General features: G+C 37.7%; 1 protein-coding gene across 1 annotated transcript in view; it reads right to left on the bottom strand.

Annotated features, from left to right (window-relative positions):
• The window catches only part of LOC146616275 (bromodomain adjacent to zinc finger domain protein 2B-like), a 52,736-nt gene extending 39,795 nt beyond the window's left edge, over positions 1 to 12,941 (bottom strand). The window contains exon 1 of the mRNA XM_085374394.1: positions 12,794 to 12,941. The gene's annotated coding sequence lies outside the window, so the exon portion shown is untranslated. The remainder of the gene's footprint in view (positions 1 to 12,793) is intronic.
• Between the last annotated feature and the right edge of the window lie 382 nt (positions 12,942 to 13,323).

The following is a 13,323-nucleotide window of genomic DNA, read 5'->3' as shown; positions in this document are numbered from 1 at the left end:
TTTTAGGTACACTGAAGCTTATTGGTAACTGTTACAATAAATCCTTGAGGGATTCTACCATATACACAGATGAAAGGGAGAGAGATCAGCTTTAGATGAAGATGGGATTCCTGTGGTGAGGCTCATTTTGCTATTGCCATTTCAGCTCAGCTTGTCTGCCGTGCCTCAGTGACCCGTGTCTTTCTAGGGTCATCCACAAAAAGTCAGTCATTTCCTCTATATCAACAAGGGGACTGTGTACATGTCATGAATTTCATGACGAAGATAGGTCTGTGCGGTACGTTGACTTTCTCACTATATAGATATTTTGACTCATAAATATTCGAAGAAGATGAAGTCAGAGCCATAGATGTTGGGACAGTGATTTATTTTTTTTGTGCAATTGCAACTAGACTTTCAGTTTTAATTCACGAGGTTTGGCAAAAATATTGCATTAAATGTTTAAGATTTAGTCTTTTTAAAAAAAAAAAACAAAAAACTTGTTTTACACAGTCTTTCAATTCAAACAGCTAGTTGTTGTATTTGTAGCATTCCATACATGCCGCCAACAAGAAAGTTGCAGAGTGCCCTCTGGTTAACAACTATGTAACATCAACACTCATAACACAGTTGAAGGGTGTTTTTTCTAGCGCTTCTTTACTTTTTAAATTTTAATTTATTAGCCATTATCAGCCACCTGAAATACCCACACCACTAAATTAGCAAATAACTAATATCAGGCTCTACAGATGACTGATCAGACATTTAAAAAAAAACAAAACAACAACAACACAAAAAATCCATTCAAATGTGTTGCTTAAAGATGCTCTTGGATTGTTTTCCATGGCCCGTTACTAATGTGTACTACTGTGATGCACCATCCTATCAGTTTGCAGCATCTGCCTAAATCTAAGGAGGCCGTATATTTCTATATGCTGCTTTTTTAGTCACATCATCAATAAACAACAATGCCCCAGTTTAACTGAGAGCTATACATGGCTATGCTATTATATTGCCTCCATCATTTTTAAACAGGCTAGTGTGTAAGCCTTTGCATTATGAGACACTATTTTCCTTTTCCATACTTTCCTTTTGCCATCATTTAGAACAATTTAATCTTGGTTTCATCCATCAGTATAGGGGACACATTTTTCAGATGTTTACTAGCAAAGACTAAGCTGCCTGTGTATTTACTTAATGAAGATAGAATTGTAGACGTTTGCTAAAAGCCTAATAGGTATCACTAAGAAAGAGATTCAATGATCATCCACTTTTGTTTTCTTATTATTAAGACAAGATTATGAAGTTATCTGGACATTTTTTGTTGTTATCAGTACTTTTTTTAAAGAATGGACCAAATTTTTTATTTTGCCAATACTCAGGTTTTTTTTTATTTTTTACTAATTCTATGACTGGTCTCATTTGCTTTAGTTATTCATCATGTCTTTGGATGACCTACTGAATGACTGTCCACACATAGGAAGCGACTAGCAGTAATGTAGGAGCTGAGACCTAGAAATCAACAGCATTCAACAATGTCAAGTGACTACAAGCAAAATAACCACTGGCGAAGCAAAGTAGGAATGTCATGAGTTTTCCTTTTCTCAACTTAGAAGCAAGCGATTGAAGCAACTACCGATGAGATCGAAGGATACAGCACTGCTACAATTTTATGACTGTCACTGACATTCCATCTTTTTAGGTCACAATACCGCTGCAAATCTCTTCCTGTCTTGACCCCAGTTCAATCAGTCATTCATTAATCCGTTTATTGTGTTAGTATACAGAAGCAAAATTGCAGGACATCTGTCACTGTCCAAATACCTGACTGTAGGATGAGACAAGAGGTTTGTTTAGAGAAAGGAGTTTTGGGCCATATCACCCTGTTGTGGTTGGAGGCTAAACTAAATTCACACCACTGTAAATGAAACATCACATCTTTCAGGAAAGGTATGCATTGATCACCAGTGTTTTTCAAGTTACTTGAAAAAAGTAATCAGTAACTAATTGCTGATTACTTCCCCCAAAAAGTAATCCCGTTACTTTACTGATTACTTATTTTCAAAAGTAATTAATTACTTAGTTAGTTTTTAAAAACACGATTTACAACCTGAATAGGTGATAAAGCGATAGATCTGTCAGGCCAATTCTACTTTTTCTGCATAATTCATCATACAAAATGTAATCAAATGGAAAAGTCTCTTTTTTTTTTTTAAACTTGTTTTATCCGTTTTGATCTTTAACTTTATGCATCAGGCAAAAATGTAATTATATGCACCATTCTCTGACTTGAAGAAATTAGTTTAACATTTAAACCTATTTTCTGCACATTCCAGCACATAAAATAAAATATTTTTTGTGTTTACACTCAGTCTTTCAAATAGATGCAAGTAAAACACAGCAGAAAATAAATAAAGTCAAAGACTAGCAGTCCTGTTGCTCTATTTTCACCTGTAAAGCAGGAGTGGGGTAGGCGGAGATGTGCTCTGGTGCAGGTGTGGCGCAGCGGTCAGTGGAAGAATCCGCGAGTTTCTCTGTGAATTTCCCATTACGTCTAGCGCACTCGGAGCTTGTTTAGGGTTACAAGTAAGGCGTTACTGCCCATCTCTGTTGATCACTGAACTACATCTGATTAATTAATTAAAAACTACAATAAAAAAAAGCCTGGAATATACACTATATGAAGTATTAGGCCACCTACACATTACACCTACAGGAGTCTTCATGGAATTTGCCTCTAAATAGGCATTATTATGGAGCTGGTCTTCTCTGAAGGCTTTCTGCAAGATTTTGGGGAGTGTCAGTGGAAAATTTTGCCCACATATCCAAAAGAATGTTCATGAGGGCAGACACTAATATTGGGTGAGATGGCCTGGGTCACAAATGCCATTCTATTTCAATCCAAAAGTGAACATGGCTTTGTGCAGGCCAGTCAAGTTCTCCCACACCCAAAACCATAAAACTGTTCTCACAAAGTTGGAAGGTGAAATTTGTCCAAAATGGTAAGCTGAAGTATTAAGACTTCCCATCACTGAAATCAAGAGGCCGAGGCAAACACCAGGAAAAAAAACCCATAGCTTGTATCCTTTCTCCACTGAACTTCCCAGCACAATGCAGACGTGCAAGTAATGCTCTCCTAGCATTCGCTCATCTCAATACTCAGACTATCGGGTAGAAACGCACGATTAGTAATTTCACTGAACACTTTTCCACTGCTCCAGAGTTGATTGGCAGCAGGGTTTGCAGCACTCCATCCAATGCTTTGCATTGTGCTGGGTGATGTAATGTGAGGTTTGCAGATATTACAGCCATGGAAACCTGAGAAGCTCACAGTACACAGTTTGGGTGCTGATGTTTGGAGTGATTTTGATGATGGCGACTTTTACACATTATGCACTTCAACCCTCTGTGACTAAGCTCAGTGACTTTACTTGATCAGACACTGTGGCAGAGTTGTGATAATTCTAAAATTCTTCTAATTTGCCGTAACACCAATTACAGTTGACTGTGAAATATCTAGGAGAGAAGAAATTTCACGAAATGACTTGTTGCAGCAGTTGCATTACAGTGCCACATTTCACTGAGCTCTTCAGAATAATCCATTCTTTCATAAATGTTTCTAAAAGCAAACTGCATGGCAAGAGGCTTGAATTTACACACCTGCGGCCTGCCTCATGAAACACTGATGCACAACAGAGAAAAACTGAAGTACCTGCAAGCTTGTAATAACTCTTATAAATTACCATCAGGCATTGCGGTCAAAGAAAAAAAAAAAACCCAACATTTTCTTATTGTACCTCTAATTAGCACTAAGTGATATACTTGCTATCTGATGTACTTTCCAGCTCGCTGTGAAGGCAGCAATTTCAATTTCTACAGGATATAAAGCTACTATATGTGAATCCCAAATTAAATTTTAAAACAGAGGCAAACAATAGCTCCAATAACACCAATTACCCCTATTTGGACCATAGTCATTTAAATATACCCCATAGTCAAAAAAGTTTTTTTCCTCCCCCAAGAGATTTAAATATGCTCTAAAGCCGTAACACTTTAACGCAAAGACAGATAGGAATTAATTAGATACACACAAAAAATGAGAGCAAAGCATAAAGCAGCACAGACTAATTTCATAAAGGAGGACTTTGTTATATTTCAACCTAATTGGAAAAATCTTAATCCCATCCCCAAATAAGACTTGAAAATGAGGCGATCCACATAGTTCAGCATGTCCATTCATCAGTTACATGTTCCAGTTTTACAAAGCACAGGCTTGCTTTTCTAATTAAAAAAATATAGGAATAAAAATAAGCATTTCAAAGAGCCTAACAGTGGATGTTAACAATGGGCAGTCAATGCAACAAAATACTGTATAAGACTTTCCTCACTGCTGTGACATCGCCACTCGCCGCCTTAAATACAAGACAACAACAACAGTCATTTATTGCTTGATTTTATCGACTTACCCATTCAGCATTCTTCCTATCTGGCAGCCACATGAAAATGTAATAAAAATGATAATATGGACCCCTGGGGAAATTTTAGCATCAGTAGAAAAATCAAGCTTCTACTCCTAGAGACAACAGAGGGCAATGGGACATGACAAAAACACTTAAGATATTGGATTATGACCTACTGTGTAACAAGAGTGGCTTTGGAGCTATGGTGCCAACATTTGGATTTTACAGTGAGTCAATAATTATAATAAGGAATGTATTAGATCAAATCAATGTCATTAATTTAAGCACACTAAAACTCCTCTGGCAAAGCAGCGACAATGATGAGAATTACTTTCCAACTCTTCTATTGATATTTCTGTTCAGAAACTGAGACGCAGCCACTCCCTTGGTCCAAAGATGTTTAACACACATATGTTAGGAACTGCAAATATTTCTAACCAGTATCCTATTCATGCATTACCATCTTGCTTCATTTTGTTTGGAATGTACAGGAAATGAAGACCCAGACCTGCCTGAGTCTGAATCATTTAAATCCTTTCAAGTCTTAGTGTGGCAAGTGTTAAAACCACTAACATTTCTAGAACTCTTAAGTAACCATTTAAAAAGCCTAATCATTACCAATACCATGGAAACATCAAAAATAATCGCTGAGGGATCTAATATTATCCTCATTTAGCAGGAGTATGATATATTGGGGGTTGGCGGCCCCTTGGAAATCGCCAGTTGCTTGGGAAAAATATGAATTCTCAACTGAGTTAAATTGACTTTGAAGAGGTTCCACGTCAAAAACATCCTTATGATTGCTTTGATTGTTAGTAGATCACAGCAGTCACCTTGAGGTTTTGAGTTAAAGATGCTGACTTTTTAGCAAATATTAAGAACTACTCGCCGAGTGGTAGTAAACGTGAAAAAGTGCAACGCAAATAAGAAAAAAAGAATGCTCTGCTACCTTACCGTCGCAACCAACACATTTCCAGGTTGCAACCCGTTTCCCCAGGCAACTTATGAATATAGACTGGAGATAGCTTAATGTGCCCTGTCAGCATTTCATGTTGAAAAGTTTACACAACTTGAAATGTAGTCATGTTCTGCTACACAATACTTTACAAGTAAAGCAGCCATCATATTGAACCTCAACACCTTTTCAGTTGTAAATCTCTATCAGTAGGCCAAACTTTATAATTGTGGGTCCAAAAGTCAACTTTTCAGAGTTTTAATCTATAGCCTACTTCTCTTTTTTTTTTTTTTTTTTTTTTTTTTTTTTTTTTTTTAAATGTCACCGTCCAAACTAGCCAACAGTTCAATAACAATTTGATGAAAAGAAACACTGCTCAATTTACCTGTTCCCATGGTGCATTCTGGTATTGAAGGCCTCCTATTTTTAATTACCCAGCCAGACTTAATCCAAGATAAACATAATTTAGTCTTTTTATCTGTAACAGAAAACAAGTAAAAAAAAGTTATCAGTTTGTTAAATCTGCTTTCTGAAGCAGACTCTACGTGAACGATCAAGCAGACCAGACTAGCGTGCTTTAACCACAGCTCAATTGGCTAATTAGCATACGTAACATGGGATTAATTAGCATGTTTCACAATCTATATTTATACATAAACCTTCTCTGCAAAACAGGAAGATGGAGCTATAACACCAGATACAGATGTTGGTGAGATATCTATTTTTACCCGAAGATGTTTTTAGTTTGTTTGTACTTAAATTTTAATGGCTAATCTTAACAAAAATGGAAGACATGTTCTTAAAGCTGACACTTTATTTACTTTATATCTGAGTGGACTGCTACTTGAGATGGCTACCTCCCTGCTCTGTTTTTGAAGATCAGCTGTTACAGGTAGATCGGGTCCATAATGCAAAATTTTAAACATTCATTAAAACACAGAAAAAGCTTCAAAATAAAGCTGGTGAGGTAAAGATCTAGAATGAAAGAGCTAATATGTCACTTTCATCCGCCACATTTTCAGATATACAGATGCTGTTACCCTCCAGTTGTATTCGCTGCCAATAAAAATGAACTGTATTCAGCAGATCTCTCATCACCTGCACTTGACTGTACATCACGTACTGCACATCATCTCACCAGCTGTGCCACTGTGTGTTCTGAATACTAGTGGACAGACAGAGGTAACTTTAATCAACAGCTTCTGCAGGAACTATGTGAACTACTCCAAGCCTGAGGCTACTTGGGTTACTCAGCTATTCACCGATTTAGCTTCATATGATTTATTAAAAAAAACAAACAACAACAACAACAACAAAGAGCTGCTTACTAAGTCATGGAAATAACAGTCACAGGTACCCTCTGTAACAACAGACTCCTTAACTGCCCTACACTGAACCATGCTACTGAGCGTGCGCCCTCTTGGCTCTAAAACACTAACATCTCCTTGTCAACATTTTCTCCTTTAAATACTTATATCATGAAGTTATATTATCATTATGTTTGCAATATTCATGTAGTGCAGCATGAGCGTTTGCCTCACCCTACACTGAATGCGCTGCTTATTTGGATTATCATGGCGTGTATCCACTCTTTTTAGTGGTTACACTTGCAGTGCATGTTCTACACAGTGCTGTGTGACTGACGGGCGAAACATGAAGCTGGCCTTTTGTTTTGGAATTGCTTTGTGTCTTTATGTTTAGGACCTGTGCTGTCAAAATGAAGGTATTTCACAGATGTTTTTTGTAAAATGGGTAAGTAAAATATCTACATATTCCAGCCATAATAGCAAAATAAAATAAAAAATAAAATACTGATGCAATTCCCATGTTTATTTAAAGAATCCTGAGCACTTTCTAAACTGTGCATATTTAAAATGACTGTGCCCACCTCCATGTGAAAAAGAAAATACAGAAAACAAAACAGGTGGTATTTTTTAACGTTAAAGGAGCAGCCCTCTGCAGCATGCATGCACCAATTACTCGCTGCCCTCATGCCTGCTGAGCACGCTTTTATTAATTATAGTAGAAGCAGGATCTGCTCTGCAAATGGTGTGCATATGTTATTCTTCTGTTTGTGTCACTACTCTGTCAGTATAGATGTTTATGTCTGAATATCACAACTCTTAAAGAAATACTGCTGGTATAACCTCTGGTACTATACCTTTATTATTAAGCATTGTTGTGTATTAAGCACATATATTATCCTTTTCAGCTACGCTGACAAAATGTCATTAGTGTAAAATACTGCTATTCTGTTAGCACCTATTATTAGAAAATACCAGAAGCAACCACCAAAGTAAATAAAGTTCTATAATTACATATAAGTATTTACATATAATTAATTAATTACATATAATTATCCATCTGATAATTTCTTAGCTGATGTTATCTAATGATAAACGTTTTGACAATTTAAACAAAGAGTACATTAATGATTAAATATTTGCTTGCTGAAATGTGGCATTTGTGGCATCTTGGTTTATATTCATAGTGTTTTTTTTCTTGAAAAGTATTCATTTTTGTTCTGTCAGTAGGAAATGCCTGTTAAGTTCAAAATTTTAACAACCCCATTACTTAATTTCTTTTCTCAACGACGTCAGATTGTGTATTGCACGTCTGCTGTAACTCATTCAGTGCTTCCCTTTAGTTGGGTGGTCCACCCAGAGGTATTTGTGTTTGCACAAGTATATGCGGCAATTTATTGTATTAATCTCAGAATGCCGTCATCCGTGATCAGTTAACTAGCAGGAAATTCCCTTGCTTTTATTTTGCGAGCTCAGTCAAGTTGCCCCAGGCCTTCCCAGCTTATATTTTTCCTTTTGTATCACTCGTTAGCCAAGGCGTGTTTGATTGTGGCAGTCCAGAATATCAACTCACACCAGCTTCTCCCTTTAGAGAATCTCATGAGGTCATATGAACTTCCAACTCTACTGTCTTGGACTGCAGCTGTGATTGCTCTTATTCTGCTCTACAGGTCAATGCCAAACTGAAAAACAGCTCGAATCAGATTCTGCAATCCATCAAGAAGAGACTTCTGTGTTGTTATGCCAAACTTACTTAGGCTGCAGTGTCACGCCTTGTAATCTAAGATTGCGTCCATAGGTTAAGAGTATTATTAAAGAGGTAGCTGATTATATTGCTCGTGTATTTGTTACAAAAAGCTTGGCAGATAAAATCTTTGATGAGAAGAAACTTAGAAATAGTCCTCCTTAATAATTATAAACAATAAACTGCCCCCGCCCCCTCTTCACAACACCACAAACAGACTTTAAATCTGTTTGAAACACTGCATGGCTTACTTCAACATAATCTACTGCACCTGATCTATAGGAACAGCATAAGCTTTAATTCACACCTGTTAATAATAACAAATAATCACTGGTTATGCCTAAAGCTGAATGGTATTTTAATTTAATGTTGCAGCATACACTCAGTGGCCACTATTTTAGTTACACCTGTTCTATTGCTTGTTAACACTAATATCTAATTAGCCAATCACATGACAGCCATTCAATTAATTTATGATAGTAGACATGGTCAAGACAACTTGAGGCTCAAACCAAGCATTATAATTATGGTGATTTAAGCAACTGTGAACGCGGCAGAGTTGGACTGGTCTGAGTTTTTCAGAAATTAGTGATCAACTGGGATTTACACACACAGGCATCTTTGGGGTTTCCAGAGAATGGTCAGAAAAAGAACAAAAAAAACAAATAAAAAAAGAGCAAAAATGCTTGTTGATGTCAGGTCAGAGGAGAATGGCTAGACTGCTTCGAGATGATAGGAAGGCAAGAGTACCTCAAATAAAGACTTGTTACAACCAAGAAATACAGAAGAGCATCTCTGAATGCACAAGATGTCTAAACTTAAAGCAGACAGGCGGAAGCAGAAGACCAGACTAGGCCCCACTCCTGTTAGGCTAAGAACAGCAAACTGAGGCTGCAGTTTACACAGGCTGACCAAAATTAGACAACAGAGGATTGGAAAACGCTGCCTATTCTCACCTTCTTAGCACACTTAAGACCTATTACTACCAACTGAAAATTGGTTAAATACCACAGCGTACTTAGTATTGTTTAAATGACCATATTCATCCCTCAATTACCACATCTTCCTCTCATTATCCTATGGCAGCTTCTGGCCACAAAACTGATCTGAAACTGGTTTCTTGAACATGACGACAAGTTCACTGCACTCAAATGACCTCCACGGTCACCATATCTCAGTCCGGTAGAGCTTTAGGATGTGGTGCAACGGATGCACAGCTGACAAATCTCAACGTGGATGAAAATCACTAAGGACTGTTTCCAGCACCCTGTTAAATATCATAGAATTAAAACAGCTCTGAAAACAAAACGAGATTCACACAAGCGCTAATAAATGTACCTAATAAAGTGTCCAGTGAGTGTAGTTTCCTTAGCAGTGTCATTTAAAGAAGGCAGTTATGTTTACTAACCCTTTCACTTTGGCCTCTGCTGAGCCAAACGTTTTCAGGAATGCATTTCTTTTTACAAGTTTCTAATAAGACCAGACAATGATAAGGGGGAAAACTGAGTGCTGCAGCATGCTTAGGACAGCTAAAGGGGGAAATATTTGTGGCAGCAGTGAGCAGATTTTAAATGCACGAGAATCAATAAAAAAGGTGGCTGCTGAAGCACAGTCTTTGCATAAGAGTGGAACACTTCACAACAGCAGTGATCTAAAGGTCTATATTCATTTGTAATACTGCACCTACCTGACCAAGAAGTATGAATATGGAGTCAAATCATTCATTCTCAACTGACCTATTTTTGATTTTATTTTTTGCTGCAAAGGGGGTAAATAAATACTAAACAGCCATCAGCCAATTAACACAGAAGGCAGACATCAAATCCAGAAGCATCAGTGGTTCAAATTAAGCACTGCGACAAGCATCTCCAGGCGCAGGAAAAAAAAAAAAAAAAAAAAAAAAAAAAAACAGACCAGGAAGATGAGTGAAAAAGAGTAATCTCCCCGACATATTCCTAATAATCCACCTCCCCTGTGCCGCTCCCCTCGAGCTCACCCAATCATAAAGTGTCAACACTGACCTACAAAAAGGGACTCCTGTCAAGGCTTACATGCTTGAAAACATCAATCACGGCAGACAAAGAGGGTACATTGAATTATGCAGCATTAACCTTCGGGGCTTGCGTATAAAGACCACAGATTTATTTATGCTTGTGTGTTAAGAGCCTCTGCACTGTTCCTTACAAAGTGCTGCCTGCCAAATTGATGAACCTGCACCTCAGCCCTCAGCTGGAGTCCAGCATCTTTGATTAATGAGTGCAAACTTGTGGAAAGGGCAAGAATAGGAGAGACAGGGTGAAAATGGGTGAAACACAAATATTATAAGACCCTGGTTGTTGTTGTTTTTTTCTCCACACTTGCTTTTAAAAGGCCATTGAAACAGAAACGGAAGATAAAACTATATATGCGTTTTTAAATCATATATACGGTAGTACACCTAGTAGTCTAGGAAAAGAAATAAATTATACAAAAACTCACTCTGCGCCTTGCACTAATGTATATTGCTAATGGAAATTTAAGTGTGCTAAGCAGTTCTTTTAGACAACTTGTAATTAAGTGAATGATTGAGTTGAAAATCACGAGCTAAATTTGCCTTTGGAGCCCAGACAGCAAAGCCCTACAGTCTTCATAGCACCCAAATGCCAAGTTGCTGACTCTATTGTTTTCTCTGTGTTAAAGGCTCATATTAGGAGCTTAACAACACTGCTCTGTGTGCAGAGCTCTTCAAGGGCATGTGAACTGAATAAATATGAGCCAAATGAGTGACCTTCTACCTGTGTTTTGATTCACTGGCAGTTACTGGATGCATGCATAACACATCAAGGCTGTGATCTGATTTATCTCGCTGCCTTGGCTACTGAAGCCATTTAAATGATGAACTTTAGCAGATCTAACGCTCGCTGCCATTTCACTGAGACTGTAAACGCGAAGGTCACATCCTTGTTTATTAATATCAATTATATCTGTGAAGGCAAATCTACTCAAGTGTGCGGCAAACAAAAGATGTGCAGTGACAGGATAAGCTCTATGGATTGCATTGAGGGGTTTTTGTTTGTTTGTTTTTTTAAAGAAGTGGGATAAATATTATCATGATAAAGTCTGAAGGGAAAGATCTGCAACAGTTGTTTATGTTTTCCTAAATTTCTGCTGTGATTGATGTGTAGTTTTTCCAGATAGGCAATATTTGTGTTTACTCACAAGAGGACAAGATTTTCCGAATTAAAAGCAAGCTAAGTGTGTTTAAAAGTGTGCTGCAGGAAACAAATGGGGACAATGTTATAATGTCCTGATTTCTGCGATGGAAGTTAGGCCAAGTTGTTGTTTGTGCCACCCGATTTATAACATTCTGCAAGGTTAAAAAAAAATCATAATAATAATTTAAATTAATTTAAAAATAAACAAAAACAACTGAACTGAATTTCTATGACTTCCCACATATATGAAACTGTTTATTAAATGTCATTAACAAAAATCTAACTCACCTTAACTCCAAAAAAGCACTGTTTTAATCTCACTCAAAACAGGTAGTTTTTTCTTTTTCTAAGACTCGTTTACTATCATTACTGTAATAAACACAAAGCGTCTAAATAGAGGGTGCTATTTTAATAGCCCAACATGGCGAATGTCTTGTGGTTAATATGAAAGCTGGCACAAAAATGGAGGGCATTGTCATAATCTCAAAGGTTACATTTCAGCGCAGACCACAGCTGCAGCGTTAGCTGTGCTTTTCCTTTTAAGAGGAAGAAACAAAAAACGAAGACAAGAGGCGGAGAGCGAGCAGCCCGTCTGCCACATTAATGCAGAATCATTTATTATTAGCTAAACATTACGGAAGCTCATTTGTGTTATATCCAGCTGTTGGACAATTTCATGACACGCCACGAGCTTAAACCCACGACAAATACCACACAAGCGGGCAGTCAGACGTTACTTTTAAACATGACACACTCCTACAAGAAGCGTAAAGTGAGCTATAAATTTAATAGCTAACTTTCCAGTAACGTTTGCGGACTCGCGGAGAGCAACACCGCCGCCAGGTACTGAACATCACTGTTAGCATTAACCGCTTACCGAAGTCTTCTTTTTATACACAAGTTCCAGTGTAAACATGATAGCAGTTATATCCTTAACAAAGTTTACCGCAGCAGCATTTATAACCGCTCTACATACTTTTAATACCAACTTTTTCATGTTTTTTTTTATAACTCACCGAGCGGACACAGCTTCACTGAAGGCAAGTGTACGGTAAAAGGATGCTGCTGGTGAAGTTAGCTTAGCCATCCCAGACGAGCGAAAGAGTGAAATAATACATGACATGCGTGAACCTAACGAGCGAAGGTCGTCAACTCACCTGATTATCGTCTTGTATTCCTTAAAAAAAAGGAGAAGCGGAAAGGAAAAGGTGTTCATTTACGTCCCGGTCAGTTTAAGGGCTGTTGAAAGAGATGAGTGGCGAAGTGGTCAGTGATTGAGTCCGGCTGGTCGGTAACGCGCTGCTGAACGTGTTGATCTCTGATCGCAGATTGAAGAGCCTCTCCTCCTGATTCACTCTCCAAGCAACTCGAGCGAAGTGACGTCAGCTCCAGGGTTCGGAGAGGCTACCATGCAAAGTTGTGTGGCATCGTAGTCTCTAAGATGGCAGCATTGCAAACATATACATCTAAACATTATGCAACACCAAGCTCAGTAAAGATCACATATCGTGGACCTTGAGCATCAGTATTAACAAGGATACAAATTATAGTAATAAACAAATAAATACACATTCAAAGTAAGGTACCCAGTAAAACAGTTCATTTAAGGGGGTTGCAATTGCATCAATGCCAGTAGTTACATGTGCATCTTGTCAAACTTTCCAAAAGTCTGGACTCCTATAAAGAA

The sequence above is a fragment of the Diplotaxodon limnothrissa genome, linkage group LG16, assembly GCF_057381915.1.
Source record: "Diplotaxodon limnothrissa isolate DT_005_m linkage group LG16, D_limnothrissa_male_GT1.1, whole genome shotgun sequence".
NCBI classification, from domain to species: Eukaryota; Metazoa; Chordata; class Actinopteri; order Cichliformes; family Cichlidae; genus Diplotaxodon; species Diplotaxodon limnothrissa.
Note: the sequence above shows the minus strand (reverse complement) of the source record. Positions and strands in the feature narration are given on the sequence as shown.